The 23372-nt window shown below is 41.4% G+C and overlaps 1 non-coding gene across 1 annotated transcript; it reads left to right on the forward strand.

The window, feature by feature from the left end:
• The first annotated feature begins 18137 nt into the window (after positions 1-18137).
• Positions 18138-18236, forward strand: LOC135269343 (small nucleolar RNA SNORD46). Its single transcript, XR_010337645.1, has one exon. It is a non-coding gene; the product is annotated as a small nucleolar RNA SNORD46 (small nucleolar RNA).
• The last annotated feature ends 5136 nt before the right edge of the window (positions 18237-23372 follow it).

Here is a 23372-nt window from a genome sequence, read left to right on the forward strand (position 1 = left end):
ATTAGGAATACAGTTTGCTCTTTGGAAAGAATGCAGGCTGTATGTAATCAGAGGCTGGGAAGCAGTGGACTACACCTTTTTTTTTTTTTTTTTTTTTTTTTTTTGAGACAGAGTCTTGCTCTGTCTCCAGGCTGGAGTGCAGTGGCGTAATCTTGGCTCACTGCAACCTCCCACTCCTGGTTCAAGCCATTCTCCTGCCTCAGCCTCCTGAGTAACTGGAATTATAGGTATGTGCCACCACGCCCAGTTAGTTTTTGTATTTTCAATAGAGACAGGGTTTCACCATGTTGGCCAGGATGGTCTTGATCTCCTGACCTCATGATCTGCTTGCCTCGGCTCCCAAAGCGTTGGGATTACAGGCATGAACCATTGCGCCTGGCCAGACAACACATTTTGTAAAGATATTTTCTGGCCTGGATTGAGCAGACATCTCAATTGTATGGCAAACAAGAATGACCACAGAGCCTTGATCCCAGCCTGAGTGCTTGCACTGAACCAGTCCTTCCCTTAAGTATTGACACTTCTAGAACAAAGGGAAACCACATTCCTATGATGCTAAGATCGCAACTGGAGAAACTAGGTCAGGGACTCACGGGCACTTGGAGTGATAGAAACCTTAGATGGGGTTGTTTGTTTGTTTTCTTGTAAATTTGTTTAAGTTCTTTATACAATAGGAAAGACTTGGAACCAACCCAAATGCCCATCAATGATAGACTGGATAAAGTAAATGTGGCATATATACACCATGGAATACTATGAAACCATAAAAAAGGATGAGTTCGTGTCTTTTGCAGGGACATGGATGAAGCTGGAAACCATCATTCACAGCAAACTGACACAAGAACAGAAAACCAAACACCGCATGTTCTCATTCATAAGTGGATGTTGAACAATGAGAACACATGGACACAGGGAGGGTAACATCACACACCAGGCCCTGTAGGGGGAGAGGGGCTGGGGAGGGATAGCAGGGGGTGGGGGCATTAGGGAGGCATAACGTTAGGAGAAATACCAAACATAGATGACGGGGGGATGGATGCAGAAAAACACCATGGCACGTGTATACCTATGTAACAAGCCTGCACGTTCTGCACATGTACCCCAGAAGTTAAAGTATAATTAAAAAAAGAAAAGACAAAAGAAAGAAACCTTAGATAATATGGGCCCACCCCAGGCAGACGTTTCCCCACCCATTTGTCAATACTCATCAGCGTTTGCTTAGGCACTTCCAGTGATCCCACGCCTACTGTCCTACAGCCGAGCTGCTACATCTGATAATGGCTCTGTATGGTTAGGAAACCTGGCCTCATGTCTTTCCAAACTCTGCCTTGCTAAACCTTCCACACATTGGATAATATTTCATAATTCAAAGTTACCTTGAAGTCTAATGCTCTTACATATGACCAGTGAGCTCTTTTTCAATTGTATCACCTCCCTGTTTGTCTTCTTCAGAGAGAGATTTCTACACGTTTTTGACGTTCCCAATTTAGTTCATGCCACTTATTAAAAAGGGTCCCCAGAGGTTTTAGGAATGATATATGTTAGAGATTCCCTAACTTCATTAATAGTGTTACTATGTGCACGGTACCTCAAGCAAGAATACAATGACAGAAGGCCGTGTAAGCAGCTTCTTCGTGGGCTCCCAAGGCCTCCTGGGATCTGTCCAGCTCCTTTCTGGTTTTATTCTAGTCATATCCAATCACACTCCCCTCTCTGAATGTGCCTGTATTTTCATGCCCCTATGCCTTCACTCACAATGCTTATTTTCCCAAGAATAACCACCTGCCTGTTACCTGGTTATGAACTCATCATTCAAGGCCACATGAAGAAATAGTAGCAATAGTAACAATAACTAACCCGTATTGAGTGGGAGGCATCATTGAAGCCTTTCGTATATATCAATTCATTTAATTTTCAAAAACACCTATGAGGTCAGGACTAATATCATATACCCATTTTATAGGAAAGGAAACAGGCAGAGAGGATAACTCAGCCAAGGGTCATCAGTAACTGACACAGGCAAGATTTAAATTCAAGTAGCCTGGCTCCAGAGACTATTCGAGTTAAGCCACTATGCCAATATGTTCTTCTGCCTCCAGAAATGCCACCTTTTCTCTGCAGCTTCTCCTTGCTGTCTCTCTGTCTCTGTCTCTGTCTCTCTCTGTGTCTCTGTCTCTCTCTCTCTCTCTCTCTCTCTCTCTCTCTCACACACACACACACACACACACACACACACAGAGGCTCAGACTTAATGTCTCTTCCTCAATAAATTCGGCACTTCGTACAAACACATTCTATCCCACTTATCTCTCTTAATGATGGTGATTTGTTTACACATCTGTCCTTCCATTAGAAGCTGACTATTAGCTGCTTGGATACAGAGAGCATATCTTAATAAGTGGTACACACTCAGAATCAAATACGTAAAAGCTATGTGTTACTATTATATGGCTATTTGAAACAACTACTGCACTTTTATTCAGAGCTAAGCAATGTGCTGGCACTATAAAGGGATGATGAGTAGGGGCACTAATGTTTTTGCATATCGTGTGTGTGTGTGTGTGTGTGTGTGTGTAAGGAAAAAAAGGATTTTCTAGGGAGGACTAAGCTAAGAGTATGAATATGGGTTCCCCAAAGCAAAGCTTCCCTCAACATAACATTTTAGTGGGAGAAGCCCAGTCTGATGACTAGCTCACCACTTCTATATCTAAAAGCAAAATCTTCCAGCCAACGAGTCTTGCCCGCTGACACAGAGCCATCGGTCATACTTCTCACGCCAGCAAGAGACTGATGGAACAGCTAAATGCACCTAGTCAAGAGCAGAGTGAATTGTTTCCAGCAGTCCTGAATAAACAATGTGGTCTTTCATCCTTAAATACGGAAGTACAACCTAAGCCATCTGACATCTGTGAAAAACCAGTACCTTGAAGGAGGACATACACAGGGAATAACAGACTCGGTGGGAAACGGAAGTACTTCAGAAATCACACGACTCTAAACAGAATCTCATTAGTCTTCAAGAAGAAATTAAAGCCATAAGATAAAAATAGAATACTATGAAAAAGAACATCAAGTAGCTCAAAATAACAAATAACTCAAAGGATAAGTTGAAAGTACTTCCTGGAAAGTAAAATAATCCCTCATTTAAAAAAATAAAAAAATATGAGACAATTGGTAAAGACATACAAATTCGAATCAAGGAGAAAAAGATAACAGAAAACAGTAATAGAGAAGAAATTATCAGTAAAATAAGAGAAAAAATTTTCCAAAGCTATAGGATACAAAAAAATCTTCAGATTGAAAATGCCTGCTGAAGACCAGGTGCGGTGGCTTACAACTGTAATCCCAGCACTTTGGAAATCCAAGGTGGGCAGATTACTTGAAGTTAGGAGTTCAAGACCAGCGTGGCAAACATGGTGAAACCTCATCTCTACAAAAATACAAAAATTAGCCAGGCGTGGTGGCGCGAGTCTGTAATCCCAACTGCTCAGGAGGCTGAGGCAGGAGAATCGCTTGGACCCAGGAGTGGAGGTTGCAGTGAGCAGAGTTTGCCACCCCACTGCACTCCAGCCTGGGTGACAAAGTGAGACTCCATCTCAAAAAAAGGAAAGAAAGGAAAATCCTGCTGAATATTCAGCAATATGAATGGTTAAAAAGAAAAGTCAGGCATGTTTTTGTGAAATTTTTGGACACAAAAGATAAAAAGATCCAAGAAGCCTCCCAAAGAGCAGCAGCCCACCTACAAAATGATAAAAGTCAGACTGGGGAAAGAGCAGGTATGATCTGTGCAAAAGACAGTAATCGAGGTAACTGAGTCTATAGAAAACACGTGTTCCTCTTATCAAGAAGGAAAAGGCAAAGCAGTAGAAACTCCAGGAAGAAATCTTTTTAATAAATTGCTCAAAGAAATAATGGTTGTGACATGATGGGGAAGAATTGGTAGAGTATAAGAAAAATGAAGCCACTGGAAACTTGACCTTCCCACTAGACAGACATTCTATTTATGTAGAACAAAAGCTGCGACTATTGAACCCACAGAGAAAAAACCCGAACCTTGTCACCTCAACAGTTTTCAGTGATGATCACTACAAAGTCAAAGTAATGCAAGCTCTTCTAACTTGTTTTCAACTTTCAGAATCAAACTATAGCCAAAAGTCGAAATTACGATTGTAAAAAGATAACAGAAAACAGTAATAGAGACTGGGACTTGGAGAGAAAGCTAACACATTGTAGCTTTCTACACATCGTAAAATGAACTCCATATAGGTGATAAATCTGATTATATGAAAAGGAACGTAGGGCTAGCAAAATCTGAAAAGCAAAATTTAAAAAAAACTAAGAGGAGATAAAGACAGGGATACCAATAGTCTCATCTGGTTTAGTGAAGAATCATGAGTAACCATCTTAGCCTATTTGGGCCATTAGAACAAAACACCGTAGATTGGGTGGCTTATGAACAACAGACATTTGTTTCTCACAGTTCCTGGAGGCTGGGAAGTCCAAGATACGTCAAGAGCAGATTTAGCGTCTGGGCAGGGCTACCCTCTGTTTCATCCATGGTGCCTTCCGACTGTGTCCTTGCTTGTTGGAAGAGGGGACATCTGGTTTCTTTAGGCTCCTGCAAGGGTACAAATCTCATTCATAAGGGCTCTACCCTCATGCCCCAGTCACCTTCCAAAGGCCTCGCCTCCTAACCGTATCACAGGGAAGGTTAGGTCTCAACTTGTGAATTACGGGGGGATACAAACAATCAATCTGTAGTAGTAGCTGCCTGAAGTTTATAGAAAAAATAATGACAAGTTTATAATTTACAACTGTAAAGATAACTCAATGAAAGAATTAAAAATAAAGCATATCAAACAATGGAAAGAGAAGAGAGAGTGAAATGAGAGAGAGGGAAAATAAATTTAACCCCTCATCTTTAATTGTAAGAAATCAGGCCAGGCACGGTGCTTCATGCCTATAATTCCAGCACTTTGGGAGATCGAGGCAGGTGGATCACTTGAGCTCGAGAGTTTGAGATTTGCCTGGGCAACATGGAAAAATCTTTTTTTTTTGAGACGGAGTTTCACTCTTGTTACCCAGGCTGGAGTGCAATGGCGCAATCTCGGCTCACCGCAACCTCCTCCTCCTGGGTTCAGGCAATTCTCCTGCCTCAGCCTCCTGAGTAGCTGTGATTACAGGCACGCGCCACTATGCCCAGCTAATTTTTTGTATGTTTAGTAGAGATGGGGTTTCACCATGTTGACCAGGATGGTCTCGATCTCTTGACCTCGTCATCCACCCGCCTCGGCCTCCCAAAGTGCTGGGATTACAGGCGTGAGCCACCGTGCCTGGCCAACATGGAAAAATCTTGTCTCTACTTTAAAAAATATGCAAAAATTAGCCAGGTGTGGTGGTGCACGCCTGTGATTCCAGCTACTCGGGAGGCTGAAGCTGGAGGATCACTTGAGCCAGGTGGAGGCTGCAGTGAGCCAAGGCTGCACCACTGCACTCCAGCCTGGGCGATAAGCCAGACCCTGTGTCAAATAAAAGTCAATCATTATTATCTCCATTAATAAATCAAGAAATAGTAAATATAGTATTTAAAGTTATAGAGGAAGCCACTAGAAGAATTTCAAATAGGAAGTGTTAAAAGAGATTGCCTCTGAGGGGCTGGGGGAAGCCAGGGGTAAGGGAGGATGATTTTTACTCACATCATGAAGATCAAGACCGTCCCAGTCACAGCCCTGGTCCTGTGGTTCTTTTACAGACTTTAATTTCTGTTGTGTTAGATGCTGCAAAACAAGAGGACACAAACATTAACGAATCCTTAAAACAAAATGATTGATTCTACTTTAAGGTTCTGGGAAAGCCTCAAAGGAAGTGATATTTAATTTGTGTCTTGAAATATGAGTAGAAGTTAACCAGAGTGATCTTGGGTTTACGAGGGATTTGTTCTTTTTTGTGGGAGGTTGCAGGTCAGGGGTAGTGGATGATGGGAAGAAAGAGAGAAGAGCTTTCCAGGCAGAGGCAACAGCACGTGCAAATACACAGAGCCAAGACTGAGCGAGGCATGCTGAAAAACTGTAAGAAGCCCATCCTAGCTGAAGCAGCCCATGAGCCCTGGGGAGAGTGCCTAGAGACGGCAAGGCCAACAAGCTCTGTCACCAAGCCGCACACCTCCAGGAGGCACCATTTGCAGTACCTACAATGTAAATAACACCTCCTAGAGCTGTGCGGCAGGACCATACTGAGGGAGTGGTCTGTGTAGTCACAGAGGGTGAGGTTTTCTACAGAAGGCCAAGATCAGACCAGAGGTAATGAGGGAAACTTGAGGACTGAAGACAACAGCTGAGAGCAGCTGGTATGCGGAGAACAGCAGCGAATGAATCGGAAATGAATGCAAAGGGCACAGAGGAGGGTCCTTGTTCGGTGCCTCTACCCCGAAGTTGTGTTAGCTCTCTCTCCAAGTCCCAGTCTCTACAACATCACCAACTTCAGAATCAGAGGAATCGTTTCCTTTGCCTTCTGAGAAACGGAAACTGTCAACAAGAAATGCCGGGCTTTTGTCAGAATGGACCCTCTAACAAATGTTACACTGTATCTTGCCCCTAAGCCAATTTTCAATCTGCTCTAGGACAAAAGGGGAGGTGGGAGAGCCCACAGTCTGTATGTCACCAGTCAGCGTCTTCAGAGTACTGCATAAAGAAACAGAACTCAGAAATGGAGCGATGCGGAGAGAATGATTGAAACAGCTAAGCTGTGCTGCGAGCTTCCTCTCTGCCAAGTGATGTGACAAATATCATTATGCATTTTGCATTTAATATGATTTATCCTTGAAAGAATTCTGAGGATGACTACAATGACTTTCTCCATTTTAAAGATAAGGAAATCTAGGCTCAGAGAGAGGAAGTGAGTCACCCAAGGTGTCATGCAGCCAGAAAATGATTCAACTAGCATTTAAACCCAGGTAGCCTGACTCAAAGACTTCCCTCCCTGTGAGCAGATTCTGCCAGAAAGAATGAGAAAGTAGCTGCAACTCATCTGTTTAACATGTCCCAGATTTGACACATCTTTTAGCATAGGGCTCTGCACTTTTACCAAGGATGCAAAAAAATAAGCAACGAATATTATATATAACAAATTATATATGATAAAAGACATATATGTAATAAAACTACTACATGGGAATTCATTCTAAACCACTGCAGGCAATAGAAGTAAGATTCCACTACACTCGAGTGCTGAGCTCATAAGATTGGTCCAGAATGCTGCTGTTATCTTCCCATAAATTTTCTAAGAACAAATCTGTAATCCACAAGCTCCCTGAAGGTTGGTACCATGTCTTACTCATACTTCTTCACAACACCTAGCACAGTATCTAATTCACAGACACTCAATGACTGTTTGCTGAATTGGGGTGTTTGAAGGAACTGCAATAATTGTCCTTAGCAAACAGACCTCCTGGTGACCTGCACCAATCCATAGGATATTGGTAAGAATCGTATGCGTCATGCAGCACGTGAGTGCCTTGCATGCCTTGACCTATCTTAAAATGCATTCACTTGGATTCCTGGAAGATGTCAATCTCCCACCAGAGATAGCCCCTTTTTTTTGAGACAGAGTCTCGCTCTGTTACCCAGGCTGGAGTGCAGTGGCACAATCTCTGCTCACTGCAACCTCCACCTCCCAGGCTCAAACAATTCTCCTGTGTTAGTCTCCCAAGCAGCTGGGACTACAGGAGCCCACCACCACTCCTGGCTAATTTTTGTATTTTTAGTAGAGATGGGGTTTCACCATACTGGTCAGGCTGGTCTTGAACTCCTGACCTCAGGTGATCTGCCCGCCTCAGCCTCCCAAAGTGCTGGGATTACAAGCGTGAGCCACCATTCCCGGCCAATGTGTGCACTTCTAACTATGTGAGCACAGCTCAACTCTGACTGAGGGAGGCAGAAGAGCCTAATGGCTAAGCATGCAAGCTCCAGAGTCAGACACTATGCATTCAAGCTTTGGCTCTACCATTTTGGAGACTTACAAAGGTAGAGCATTGGCCAAATCACTACAACTCTCTGGGCCTTGGCTTTCTCATCTATCAAGAATGATTAAAATTTTGTAGCTACTGGGGTTGCTGTTGAGGATTAAGTGAGTTAGCACAGCTAAAGCAATGACTTACACAGAGCTAGCACTTAATAAATGCTAATTGTTACTATCTGGGGCAAGGCCCATTTGAAACACACCTGATTAAGGCTTCAGTAGAGGCATAAGTTTCCCATTTGCCAATGCACACATTTGCTTTCACCTCTACAGTCACCCCTACTGTCGGATCTGAAGTGATTTGGAACTCACCAGACAGGGCGCTGACCTTTTCAACATCAAGTTTAATTAAGGCTAGTGAAGAGCTAAAGTGTGATGTTTCATGTCTTTCCATGTAGTTCAGTGAGAAAGATTAACCATTAAAATGTCGCATCAGTTATTTTCAGCCTTTCAGAATGACGGCGACTTCCAGCCAGCTATTTATCCCAGAAGAGATCCAGAATAGAATCTGACTTTATGAACTTCCTACACCTGAATCGATATTACTGGATCCTGTTGCTCCAACATTAAGGATCAAAAGCTTCAACAAACGTGGGTGGCTGGTGTAGACTGACCTGCTTCAGGTGACATTCAAAAGGCTGCCGATGTGTCATAGTGAGGCTGCACCAGGCTGGCCCGAGAGCCTGCTTCCTCCTTCCATGGAGTGGAGCTGGCCGAAGGGGCTGGGCAATCCAGGTCCAAGGAGCCGAGTCTCTGCGATGCATTTACTGTCTTGCTTCCTGTAGACTGACTGCTTGAGCACATCAGCCTCATGTTCATCACTGCACTGTTTCTATTTCCAAAACGTAATCTCAGTCATATCCCCACCTGCCTCACCCTAACTCTTTAAGTTGCAAATGTATAGTCTCCTCTGAGGAGGCATGCTCTTGTGGAAGACGATAGAAATTCCCCAAATTGCCTTCTCACTCCCAACCTGTAAAATGTGCCTACCCTAGAGTGTAATAATAAATCCGTACTTTTATTTTTGCATACTCTCTCTGGTGTTTCCTGGTTAAATTAGAAGCTGTAGAACATAGTGGTTAATAATATGAGCAGATAAGGGGTGAATCTAGACTTTGCAATTTACTAGTTGTGGGACTTGAAGCAAATTATTTACTCCATGTATTACACACTTCATCAATAAAATGGAAGTACCGCATGTTCTCTCTCATAAGTGCGTGTTGAACAATGAGAACACACGGACACAGGGAGGGGAACATCACACACTGGGGTCTGTTGGGGGGTGTGGGGCTAGCGGAGGGATAGCAGGGGGTGGGGGACTGGGGAGGGAGAAATACCTAATGTAGGTGATGGGGGGATGGAGGCAGCAAACCACCATGGCATGTGTGTACCTATGTAATAATACTGCACGATCTGCACATGTACCCCAGAATTTAAAGTCAAATTAAAAAAAAAGGAAGTAATAGTACCTTCCTCATAGGGCTCTAGTGAAAATTTTTTTTTAAATACATGTAAGGGCTTTAGAAGAGGATGCATCAAGTAGTTAGAGAATCAGATTAACACTGATATTGTTGTTCTTGAACTATTTACTGCTCTTGCAGCCAGCTGTTGTTCTTGTTACAAGTCTCCTAGTGGGCCGGGATTCAATCACTCACACACAGTGCCAAGCAGAGACTCATACTTAGTACTGTTCTTCTGTTAATGGCTAATGATGGGAATAAGAATGAGGGAAGAAGATGCCAAATAAGATCTAGGTTTTTTTAATAAACTAAGGGAGGGAAAAACGATTTCCCTAGCAGCCAAATTTCCAAATGCATTTCCACCATCATCTCAAGCTTCCTATTTGCTAATACAATTTCCTGCTTTCGAATACGGAGCACCAAACAGGAAATTAGTTTGAGGATGATGGTCTCCAGCCAAAGAAAGGAAAGCAATTTCCAAGGCAGGCAACCACTTTCCCTAGGATATCCTCGGAAACTGGATACAACCAGCATGGACCTCGAAGGAACCTCAGTGGACTTTAAAGTTTCACTCTGAGAAAGGAAGGGCAAAATTGCACTTCCTCATCTGAGTAACCCAAACCATCATCAAAACTTTATTTTCTACCCGGAGATGGCCTGTCAGGAATGCAAATGCAGAAGAACGTGACACTGCAGCTGGCGGAGAACGGGTGGCTTTCCGGTGGTGACCCCCTCTTTGTGTCAGGGTCACTTGTGCAAGGAACAGCAAAGCCAGGATACAGAGCCCATTAGGCCTGGTTTACTCTCCGCCAGCTGAGGCATGAAGTTCTACATGGCAGAGGGCCCAATAAACATTTTATTGATGATGAAAACCATGTATCGATCGTCACACGAGCGTGATGCCTGAACAGGTACCTGGATGCCCACTAGTATTTTACCAGAAGCCTAACACCTTCACTACTTCACGGATGACCACATGCACATAATAGAAACTTTCCAACGTACCATTCACATCATCCGCGGCTATTCTAGGTGGGCTGTATGGGATGGGATCAACCATAGCTAAGGCTCTAAGGTAGCCACGAAGACGAATTCCCCACATTCTACATATAAGTAAACAGTTTTTGTGTTCAGCGCTGTGAAGGTTACCAAAGCTAATGCCAAAATGCTTACACAGCAGGCAGAATGGACTTGCTCCATCCTACTCTCAGACACACACACTCACGCCACCATCAGCGCCAATACCATCTCCCCTCTCTTTATAAGGGACATCCTAAAAATTAATCAGCAGCTTTAGTTAAAAAAAAAAAAAAAAGCCATGAACCTAGCAAGTCAAGGTAATCTAAGTACAGCAAGACTGAAAATAGAGCTCTGGGCCGTATTTTTGTTAATAATGAAAAAGAACCAAGAAATAATCTGTTCTGGCTCAAAAGTGGGCAGCAGCGAAGCAGAAAGAAGCCAGGGAAGGTTGCCAGGAGTTTCAAAAGAAGATGCCAAAAACCAAGTAAAAAAAAAAATCAAGCTAATAATTATAACATCTCACAGCTGCTGAATGCTCCCTCCATGCTGAGTGCCGTGCATACACTCGGCCTTAAGTCCTCACAGGTGAACCAAGTAGCATCTTATTATTATTTGTCTTTTGCATAAAGGAGGAAACTGCAGCTCAGAGAGGTTGGAAAAGTTGCCTAAGTCACACAGTAAGTTTCAAATCCAAAACTAAACCCAAGTCTGCCTGATGCTGCCTGTGTACTTAAACACTAGAGACAGGGGCGTGACCGAGATGGAAGAGGAAGATAGTCAAGGAGGTAGCAGGAGCTGGCAAGGTCAGGGTGGTCTGCGCATGAGAGATTCTGACTCAGGGACGCTCACAAAAAGTCAAGCTTGGCCAGGCCTGGTGGCTCACGCCTGTCACCCCAGCACTTTGGGAGGTCAAGGCACATGGATCACCTGAGGTCAGGAGTTCAAGACCAGCCTGGCCAACATGGTGAAACCTCGCCTCTACTGAAAATACAAACATTAGCCGGGCATGGTGGCGGACACCTGTAGTCCCAGCTGCTCGGGAGGCTGAGGCAGGAGAACTGCTTGAACCTGGGAGGCAGAGGTTGCAGTGAGCCAAGATTGTGCCACTGCACTCCAGCCTGGGTGACAGAGCAAGATTCCATCTCAAAAAAAAAAGAGTCAAGCTCACCCTTGTCTGGTGATGGCATGTATTCTTGAGTGTTCTTAGAACGGAGCTGCCTAATGCTTAATTAGAGCTGGCATGTCCAAATCCTACCCACACACCTAGTCTCAGTTCAAATGCTACTTCTTCCACAGTCTTTGCTGATTTCTCAAATGGAAGTGGAAATGATCCCTCTCCTTCCACTGAATGTCTTCATCTTTATTTCTCTAATGCTCCTCTAGCACTTTCTATCTTATAGGATAGTTATTTAAATCCATGTCACCCATTTCAACAAATATTGATCACCCACCATTAGACAGGAAAATGTTGAACTTGTTAATATCCAATTGATATGAAATTGTAGTGACAGGTGGCTCAGTCTCCTCTAAAGATGTGAGCTCCTCTTTCATTAAGTAGATTTGGGGGCTGGGTGTAGTGGCTCATGCCTGCAATCCCAATACTTTGGGAGGCCGAGGCAGGCCGACCACATGAGGCCAGGAGTTCAAGACCAGCCTGGCCAATATGGAGAAACTCCGTCTCTATTAAAAACACAGAAATTAGCTGGGTTTGGTAATGCATGTCTAAAATCCCAGCTACTCAGGAGGCTGAGGTAGGAGAATTGCTTGAACCCCGGAGGTAGAAGTTGCAGTGAGCCGAGATGACACCACTGCACTCCAGCCTGGGTGACAGAGCAAGACTCTGTCTCAAGGAAAGAAAAAAAAAAAGGAGATTTGGGAAGGTGTCACCTTTTTCAGTCCCTCCTTCCTCTAGCTGGAGTCTGTGGCTGAGGTCTGGCCAACCGTATATGGGCAGACATAATTGTACACCTCACCCCCACCTGGCCTTTGAGAAGCTCCCCTGTGATTCTGGTTTCCACCTCTTTTACCAATTTCCAGCTGGATGTCCAGAGGCTGGGCAACCTGGGAGCCATGAGGAAAGTGCCATGGCCCCATCAGCCTGCTTCCCTAAATAATTGTGTGGCAGTACAATTCCCCATCCCTTGCCTTACACCTTAACTTTATGTGAACTCTTGTTTATATTTATATAAATGTGTATTTTGTTAAACCACTGAAATGTTATAGTTATGTGTCAAACAACAGGGGTGAGATTCAGCCACTACTATGGTAAATTCTCAATATCCTCACCCATTTTATATATTCCATCTGTTACTACAGCAAAAAGTCTCAATTTAGGTGTAAAAAAGCTTGTTTTCTTTGGTAATAAAGAGTTGGCATCGTTTTTAAGTACGTAAAGTTTCTCATGGAGCACAGTTTCATGTGAATTATCACTTTCATGCGTTCCCCTTTACTCTTTGTCATTATTTCTGGCTGTTATTTGATATTTTGCATTGAACTAATGAGCAAGAACTGTGATAGGACAATATGTCGTGTCGAATCTGACGACTAAAACATGCGTTCTCACTATCAAATGTAATGTTAGTTATGGGTTTTTAATAAATACCTTAATGCAGGTTTTTAAAAAAAGGGACAAAAAAGAAAATGAAACCTCTCCCTAACATAGGTTCTCTCACGCAACAGCCGCTTTAGGAATGGGGAATTAGAAACAGCGTACTCTCCTAGGCTAGAAATAGCATGGAAACAAGACTTCTTGCTATCCACCATAGCCTCTTGGTAGTTAAAAAAAAACAAAAACAAAAACTGTATAAAGTCAAAATCCAATTCTATAACATGCAGGTCTCCAACATATACTACCCAAGTAGTTTGGGACCCCAAAATCAAAAGAATACACATAATATTGGTCTAAGAACCACGAAACTCTAGGACATTGGCAAAAGGAAATGTGAAACCTCTCCAGAAAGCCTTCTACAACCCGGAGTATACATGGTCTCATGCAAGCAAAGAATCCAAAGACGAGCTCACAGTGAAAACGTGCAGGCTGTAGCAACAGAAGCAGCTCAGGAGAGCAGCTCAGCAGACGCAGCAGACGGGAAAATCGGCACCCAAGGAAACAAAACTAATTGTAAAATTGTGGGTATTTGTAACTGAATATTTAAATTTAGATATTCTCAAAATTATTAAAATTGTAAAAGGATTAGAAAATGTAATGAAAAAACAAGATTTCTGAACAGACAAAAAGAAAACCAAATTTGAGAGAACCAAATGGAGCTTCGAAAAATGAAAACCGTAGTCATTAATCTTAAAAACCAAATGAAAGAAAAAAAACAGCAGATTGGATGCAGCTAAGGAAAGATTCAGGGAACTGAAGAAAGATCTGAAATAATTACCCATAACCCAAAATAAAGATATAAATGATTAAAAATGTAAATGAAAGACTGAAACTTGGAAAAAGAACTAAATATCCTCTACGTTAAAAAGAATTGAAGGAGAGAAAAATCGAAATGGGGTGGAGGTAATACTTGAAATGATAATATCTGAGAACTTTCCAGAATTAGGAGAAAAAAACTATGAAAACTAAATAGAAACAGCAAAATAAAGTAGTAGAATGAAGTCAAAATATATATGAATTGAACTTTCTATATAAAAGACAACGATTCATACATTAGATTTTTAAAATCCAGTTATTTGTCATTTACAAGAGATACTCTCATAATGGCACAGAAAGGTTGAAAGAGAATGAAAAAAGTTATGTGTGTTCTAACACCACCCAAAAAGCACTGTCACAGTCATAGTGACATCCAGAGCAAAAAACAATAGCCCTTTAGCAAGATCATGAATGTATTTGTCTGGCTCACTGAAATGCAAACTGCTTCTGATTCTCCTTCCTGATAGGAATTGAGAAGAACGCCTATACCAGATCAATAGCCACATAAAATAAAATGAACAGAGGCTGTGTTCATCTTTTCTAATAAAGATCCTGCATCTGACACAAGCTCTTGTGTTTGAGGCTAGTACTTTGTTAAATAATGGCAGTACATCATTATCACCATGATCCATTCAGTCTTTGCTGTAGCCAGACTAGTAAATTACACAGGGATGTAACGGGGACTGCTACCCTTGCATCCTTTAAATATTTGAGGATAGCACTAATACCTCCCATTCCCTCAATATGTGGTTTTTTATTTTACTGGCCTGGGAGGGGCTTCTACTTGGCCTTTTCTACTATAATACCTCTTATTCTATGATTCATAGGTCCTTCCAGTTGAAGATAGCTTAAGATTATTAAAAAAAGGAAACCTATAGTTCGTAGGGACTAATATGTGAAGATTCTGTCAACACCTAAGAATAGTGATTGTGATTATCCATTTGGGACTGAAGAAATATGACCACTCATTGGGTCTGTGAATGCAGAGGAAAGCTATAGACTTTGGTGAGGATTCCATTTATTATCTGATTCTCGTATGTCCTACTGTAACAGAGGAGACCAGGTGTTACTTTGGGTCTTCAAGAATCCAACAGTGCTCAGAAAAGCTGTACATTTCTCTTTTGTCAGTGTACAGATTATCCAAGGGATTGGCTTGTAGGGCCCTTTGGGGAAGGACTTGGGGAATTACCGAACTGCCCATGCCAGGGTGTGTCTGAGTCCTCCTCATGGGGACCCAGCTTCTTCAGTTGATGGGTTCTGACTAAAAAATAGCTCAGGATGAAACCCAGGCAAAGGACTTTCACTGTTTATTGGAACAGCTGACCTTCACTTTCTGCGTAACCATTCTCTTTTTTTTTTTTTTTTTTTTGAGATAGAGTCTCACTCTGTCACCCAGGCTGGAGTGCAGTGGCATGATCTTGGCTCACTGCAACCTCCGCCTCCCACATTCAAGTGATTCTCCTGCCTCAGCCTCCTAGTAGCTGGGATTACAGGTGTGTACCACCACACCAGGCTAGTTTTTGTATTTTTTGTAGAGATGGGGTTTCACTATGTTGGCCAGGCTGGTCTTGAACTCCTGATCTTGTGATCCACCCACCTCGGCCTTGCAAAGTGTTGGGATTACAGGTGTGAGCCACTGCACCCAACCTGCTCAACCGTTCTTTACTCCACTTGATAACATACATTAAGCACACCCTCGACACCTGCCCATACATCGTGCCTTTGAAACACCATATCCAGCTGACCGTGTTTACAGATCCTGCAAGTCAAGGCCTTCTGGCTGTCATTCCAATATTACCGTCCATAATATAATTCCCACCTTGCTTCTGATGGTTAAGTACTGTTCTGGGACACCCCGTTATCTTTATTGCTGCTAGAGAACCCAGCTTTCCAATGGCATCTCCTACTTTCTACCCTGGCCTACAAAGTACAGCCACTACTGAGATCCTCTAACATGCTGGTGTTCACCAGCACACCGATCACCTTGACAAATGCTGCGCCTGCAAGCTCTCCTAACACTTCCCTGTTTTACGTAGGAGACTCATTCTCACATGCTTATATCAATGTGCCTTTTGACCCCTTCCTCCATAGTCCGCCATCACAGTCTGGCATCTCTACTTCATTTATCTGGGACCTGTGCTTTTGGCAATCTTCCAAGAGCCATCCCAGCAGCACCTGAGATCTGTCTTCCAGGACCCTTGCTGGGGGGTTGTCTTGTGTCACCAGGGCACGGCCCCAAATTTACAAACTCTTCCTTATCCAGTTACATATTCTTCCCCAGTTGATCCAACACCCTCAGAACTAGCTTTAGGCATGCCACCCTGCTTCTTGCAGGAGAGTAAGTATTGTCTAGTAAGTGGGCTCTGCTGCCATTTGAAGCCTCTGCATAGACTTCAGGTAATGAGGGGTCTCTACCTTCCAACAAAGGAGAGTGGATCATTTCCGCACATGCAAAAGGTTTAGAGGAAACTGGAGGAGGTTCCAATTTCTCAAATGCAACCACCCTGATGGTCCCACACCAAGTCCTGGGGTTCTAATCCTTCCCCATAAAGGACTTGACACTGACATAGGCAACTTATCTAGACTTACCTATGCTGAGAATTCCTAGTTCCAATCTTCAGCTCTATGTGCTTTTGAATATGGTTTTTTTGTTTGTTTGTTTATTTGTTTGCACGATGGAGTCTCACTCTGTTGCCCTGGCTGGAGTGCAATGGCACAATCTCAGCTCACTGCAATCTCGGCCTCTCGGGTTCAAGCAATTCTCCTGCCTCAGCCTCCTGAGTAGCTGGGATTACAGGCATCTGCCACCATGCCCGGCTAATTTTTGTATTTTTAGTAGAGACGGGGTTTCACCGTGTTGGCTGGCCAGGCTGGTCTAGAACTCCTGACCTCGTGATCCACCCGCCTCGGCCTCCCAAAGTGCTGGGATTACAGGCATGAGCCACCGTGCCTAGCCTGGAGAAGTATTCTTTTAAGTGTTACCAACGAAGTCCTCTGAATTTCACACTTGGCTTTGAATTGTTGATTAGTATATATCTGTGCCTGTCATTTCTTTTTCAATTCTTAAAGTGTGCTTAGTGAAAACAACCTAATTCCATAATCTGCCTTAGAGTTACTATTTCTCCACGCAGCTCCTGTGAAAGAAAAATAAATCTCAGGACTCCAAACTCACTATGCCAAAGGGAAAATTAAGCTTGAGTCACACCAAAATAAACAAACAAACAAAAAAACTCGCTTTCCTTTTGTTTCCAAACAGGTAGCTGTAATTTCACATGCTTACTTTATCTTATATAATGTAAAATATAGATTTACTGTGAAACAAATGCCTAACTGACTTTTTCCCCTGCTCCCTTTTTAATTGCACATAAAATGTAGATTCACTGAGTGCTACTCCAAGGCTCATGACCGTAATCTTATTGCTTACCCTCCCTTTCTTCCCTCTTGCTTGCTCTTTCTCCTTAAATACTGAAATTTCCAAAATCCTTTATGGAAAAAGCACTAGTCACAGATCCTACAGTAACTTTTGTTTCTATTTCCACGCACGTCCTCAACCTTAGCAGAATAAACCTCTAATCGACTGAGCTCTGCCTCCGTCCCTTTTCGGTTTACACTCCAAACTCCACAGGCACTGCACCAGCTAGTGCACCCTTTTCGACCTCTAAACTGTCCCAGTTTGCCACAGATGAAAATCTTAGCAATCACAGTGCTACAACCTGCTAGAGACTTTCAAAACTCCATTTACCTCCAGTGATGAGACATCCATTGCCGTCAGGCCACCAAGTTATCCATTCCCAGAACTCCATCTTGAAAATCTATTTCCAAAGCTATTCTGATGCCCCTGTCTGAGGTTGGGTCCCCTAGATGTGGAACCTGAGATGGGGATTCTTCTATGATTTATTGAGGGATGGTTCATAAAAGGAGTGAAGAAGCAGGACAGGGTGGAGGGGAAAATAAAGCAAGATGTGGCCCCAGATGCAGTTGAAAACTATTGCAAGACACAGCCTGATCCCACCCTGGAGCAAAGGGATGCAGAATGTGTAACTCTGGTGCATACATTGCACAAGTTAGTCCCACCTTGTGGCAAAGGGATGACATTTTTCCTTTTAGGCCAGTCTGTTGCTGACTACAAGCTATTAATGCAAGAAGGAAACCTTCTGGCCAAGGTAGCTTCTGTTTGACTGCAGGCGATTCTCTGAAGCAAGTGAACACTCACTCGAGAGTAGAGAAAAAGCATCCCTAGGTGTGGTTGTGGCCATCTTGGACAGCTGTGTGCCACTTGTCAACACAAGGACTTGTCACAGTTACGGTGACTGTGCTAAAGTTAAAGAACACCCACAGCATGTGACAGGTGGGTGCACCAGCCGGGTGAAATGGGGTCTGGGTAGAGCACTAACAGCACATATCTCCCCATAAGTCAACGAACAAACAGAAAATTACAAAATCCATTTAAAGCCACATGACCAACAACAACAAAAAAATTTACATCAAAATTTGAGGTTATAGCTAATGTGATACATACTAGTAAATGTATAGCCTCAAAAGCATGTTAAAATGAACAAAGCCAAAATGTAACTAGCAAGGCATTCAACTTAAGGAATTACAGAAAATGCACAGAAAGTAGAAGAAAGGAAATATTTGTGATAAGAAAAGAACAACGAGGAAATAGAAAAAATAAACAGTACAGAGGATCAAAAAATGTGCTGCTTTAGAAAACATTAATAAAAACAAGTATCTGGCAATAATGAACAAAAAAGAGAAAAGCAGATGCAAACAATATGGGAGATGAAGAAAGATAACGACATTAGGCAGGAGTTGTTAAAAGTTCTAAAAGTACTCCAAATAACTTTTGGCAAATAAATTTGAAAATATGAAAGAAATGAACAATTTTTTAAATAAATATGGATTGCTAATTCAATTCAATAAACAGAAAACCTCAATAGACAAGTAACCAGAAAAGAAATTGAATTTTAAAAAATAAAAACTACTTTAATCATACACGTACATGCACACACAATACCAGGCTAAGCCAGTTTTATAAGTAATCAAACACTCAAGAAAGAGATGACCCAAATCGACAAATGTTTTCATGAGTAGAAAACAAGGGAAAGCCCTCTTCCTTATTTTATGAAGCTACCATAACCATACTACTATAATCAGAAAAGAAGACGTATGAAAACAATCAAAATACATCAATTCTATTTACAAACTGAGGTATAAAAATTCTAAATATTAGCAAATCAAATCCAGAAACATGTAAAATGGCATATATATATAAATATATATATAACCAATTACTGTTTGTCTTAAGAATGTAAGAACAGTTTAACATTAGAGAAAAAAGTACTGTAATTTACATTTAAAAAACTAAAGAAGCTTGAGAATCTTAATGGATGCAGAGTTCTATAAAAGTCATAGTTCATAAATAAACTCTTTCAGACTTTTCAAATAAAACAACTCTTAGAAAACTAGGAGTACACTGACATAAGGCATCTATCAGAAACATAAGCAAACATCACACTTACTGTTATGAACTAGAAGCGTTCCCTTAATGTTAAGGGAAGACAAAAATATCTGCCATGGCTGCTTCCATTCAATATGTACTAGTGGTTATAGTTTGTTCAGTAAGAAAAGTAAGTAATAATTTAAAGGATTGAAACAGGAAAAAAACAAATGTTACTTTTGCAGATAACATGACAGTCTTCATTAAAGTCCTATAGCAACTCCAAACCACTTCTAATAAGTTCAGTAAGGTGCTGAATACAAGATCAACTTAGAGAAATCAACAACATTCCAATAATAAACATATTTATTATTAACAATTGGAAAACATTTTTCAATTATCCCATTTACAATAGCCACAGAACTATAATATATCTAAAAGTAAACAGGTTAAAAGACTCATGTTCAAGACCTTTATAATAAAACTGTATAAATTTTTGGAAGGATTTTTTAAAGACCTGGATTAATTGATGTTTTAAATTTATAGATAAGACATCTTAATATTATAAACACCTAAGCATTTCTAATTAAAATCTCAAGCAGTTTCTTCTCAGAATCTGACAGTTGATCCTCTAAGTTTATGTGGAACAGTAAAGAGCCAACAATTTTTTTTTTTTTTTTTTTTTTTTTTTTTTTTGAGACGGAGTTTCGCTCTCGTTACCCAGGCTGGAGTGCAATGGCGCGATCTCGGCTCACCGCAGCCTCCGCCTCCTGGGTTCAGGCAATTCTCCTGCCTCAGCCTCCTGAGTAGCTGGGATTACAGGCACGCGCCACCATGCCCAGCTAATTTTTTGTATTTTTAGTAGAGACGGGGTTTCACCATGTTGACCAGGATGATTTCGATCTCTTGACCTCGTGATCCACCCGCCTCGGCCTCCCGAAGTGCTGGGATTACATGTGTGAGCCACCGCGCCCGGCTAGGAGCCAACATATTTTTGAATGGAGTACAGAGATTCGCTCAACCAAACATTACTTTTTATTATAAACCTATAGTAATTTAAATGTACAGCTTTGGCATTGGGAGCCCAATAGAACAGAACGGAAACAGACCATCAGACCAGGGAATCTACAGACAAACCCTCCTCTACAGGCCATTTGCCATAAACAGTATTTCCTTCACCTTTGAATATAAGAAATCTAATAATCTATCATGAGGACAGCTGGCTACCTCCAGACTTCTCTTAAGAGATCATTCTCATCCCAAGCGATTGCATCTGAAAGTTCCATGAGAAGGAGGGAATATGGCATGAAATACTGCATGCCGTTTTATATTGCACATTGTCATGAGCATTTTTTGCATGCTTGTTAATGTTTTCTAATGTTTTTATTAGAAACTCTGCCCTTCAGTATCTTAAATGAGATATGCTTCTCATAGTACCCTAATTGTCAGCCAGCCTGAATATAAAAGAAAGTGACAGTCACCAGGAGGTGGAGGAGCAGTGTCCAGATTGTAACTGACTTGACCCCAGGCGCTTCTTTGCATGGCCCTCCCCACTCCCCATTGCTACCGGTTCCAATACCCTTCTAAAGAAGGGAGATTATCGCCAGAAGACTAAGAAATCGGTACGAATAATATATGATAAGAACTTAATGTTGTCTTGAGTAGGAAACAAAAGGAATTTATGGAAAACCCTTCTGAACTAATACCTTCTCTTATCTACTCACTGACAATGACAACAGTAAAAGAGCTTATTATATCATCTAAGACCTGGCAAGGAGAAGGAATTTATATTAGTCTGTCATAACAAAATAACGCCTTAAACAACAGGTATTTATATTCTTACACGTCTGGAGGCTGAAGTCCGAGGTTAAGGTGCCAGCAGATGTGGTTTCTGAGGAAGGCTCTCTTCCTAGCTTGTAGGTAGCTGTCTTCACGTGGTGAAAAGAGAGGGAGCTCTGGGGTCTCTTTCTCTCCTTATAAGAACACCCAGTCCTACTGGATTAGGGTCCCACACTTAAGACCTCCCTTAACATTTATTACCTCTACAGTATCCTTCATCTTAGCCAAAAGGCCAAGAAGCCATTGTTAATTACCTCTCTAAAGGCCTTATGTCCAAATACAGTCACACTGGGGTTCGGACTTCAACACATGAATTGGGAGGAGGGGAGGGGGATCACAATTCGGTCCGCAATTGGATTTTCCTCCAAACTTGAGCCAACAACTTCCCTAAAACACGTGGGAACTTCGTGCATGACTAAGGTGCCATTATAAGCCAATGGGGAAAAGACAGCTTATTCAATAAATAATGCTAAGACAACTTGCTATCATATTAAAAAATAAAGCTCAGTTAAATCTGTAACTACAACACACACAAGAATTTTCTCCTGACTGATGAAGCCCTAAATGCAAAAAGCAAAACTTAAAAAAATTGAAAGAATTAAAAAATATACAGACAGTTCCAAACTTATAACGGGAATTTAATTTTTCAACTTTACGATGGTGCAAAAGCCATATGCATTTAATAGAAACCATAGTTCAAGTACCCATACAACCATTCTATTTTTTACTTTCACTATTCAGTAAATGATATGAGATAGTCAACATTTTATTATAAAGTCGGCTTTCTGTTAGATGATTTTGCACAACTGTAGACTAATGTACATGATCTGAACATGTTTAAGGTAGGCTAGGCTAAGCTATGATATTTGGTAGGTTAGGAATATTAAATGCATTTCTGACTCACAATCTGTAATGCATTTATCAGGATGTAACCCCATTTTAAGTCGAAGAACATCTGTAATTGACTTCAGAGTTCAGATTTCTTAAAGAAAGCACGTAAAACAAGCTATCAAGAAAAATGTTAACATATTTGACTATATTAATATTAAAAGCTTATGTAGACTAATATCATTTTTAGAAAAGCAAAAAATAAACATAAACCATAAGCTGGCAGAGATATTTGTAGGGCATATGATCAGCAAAGGTTATAAACGATATTTAAAGAAGTCCTTCCAAGCAACAGCAAAGAGTTGCTCACAGTAGAAAAAGTGAGCTAAGCAAATGAAGGGGAACCCTTATGGCCAGTAAACAAGATCAGGAAAGTGCCTATTAGTAAACAATGAAGCAATATTACTCAGAATTTTTTGTTATCAGATAAAAAAGTCGAACTTAATGACATGAGGAATGAAAGAATGGCGATAGTTTAAGATGACTCTCAGGTTTCTAGGTAGGGAAGTGACTAGCATCATTAATCAGGATGGGCAATGTAGGAACAGACATACATGTTCAAGAGCAAAGAACATTTGAGTTGAAGTAACTATGGGGTAGCCCAGTGAGTGTTGTGGACATAGGTCTGCAGCTCTCAGAGAGAACCGTGACCTAGAGACATAGATTTGGGAATCAAAAACACATAGGCAGCTGTTAAGATCATGATTGTGAATGAGATTGCTCAGGGAAATCCTGCAGATTGAAAGAGTTAAGAGAAGCCACTAAATTAGCAGCCAGAAATTAAAAAAGAACCAGGACAATCCTAACAGTTATCTGTAGCCAAACAGAACAAATATAGTATAACCGATGGGAGCTGCTTCATCTAGATTTGAATTTAATGTGTATTTGTCTTTGCATTTTTAAAATGATTTCTGTTACCACTAAAGCAATGAATTTGTTAAATCAACCAAAAGTGAAGGAAGTGTAGGACATCTGACATCATTTATTTTTTTAATGAATGATTGAATTTGATTACGAGGGCATCTGAGAATCCTATGCAAAGATTTAATAGACTACGGTCCCACTAGGTGGGGAGAAAAAACACTTGGAAACCTGCAGGAAAGCTGTTTGTTTACTTTCATAAATAAGTATTTTACAACAACAAACACATGCTAGCAATTTTACAATACCTTGTAGAAATTACATTGGTGGTGGTGGAAACTTTCTAATGTCCATTAATCATGCAGTCTAGAGAGATTTGACTGTGGCAATTTAGATGCCTCATTTTTTGCAGAGGCTTGCTTTT

This window comes from Aotus nancymaae, unplaced genomic scaffold (genome assembly GCF_030222135.1).
Source record: "Aotus nancymaae isolate 86718 unplaced genomic scaffold, 86718_ANA_hifiasm-v0.15.2.pri h1tg000051l, whole genome shotgun sequence".
Lineage (NCBI taxonomy): Eukaryota > Metazoa > Chordata > Mammalia > Primates > Aotidae > Aotus > Aotus nancymaae.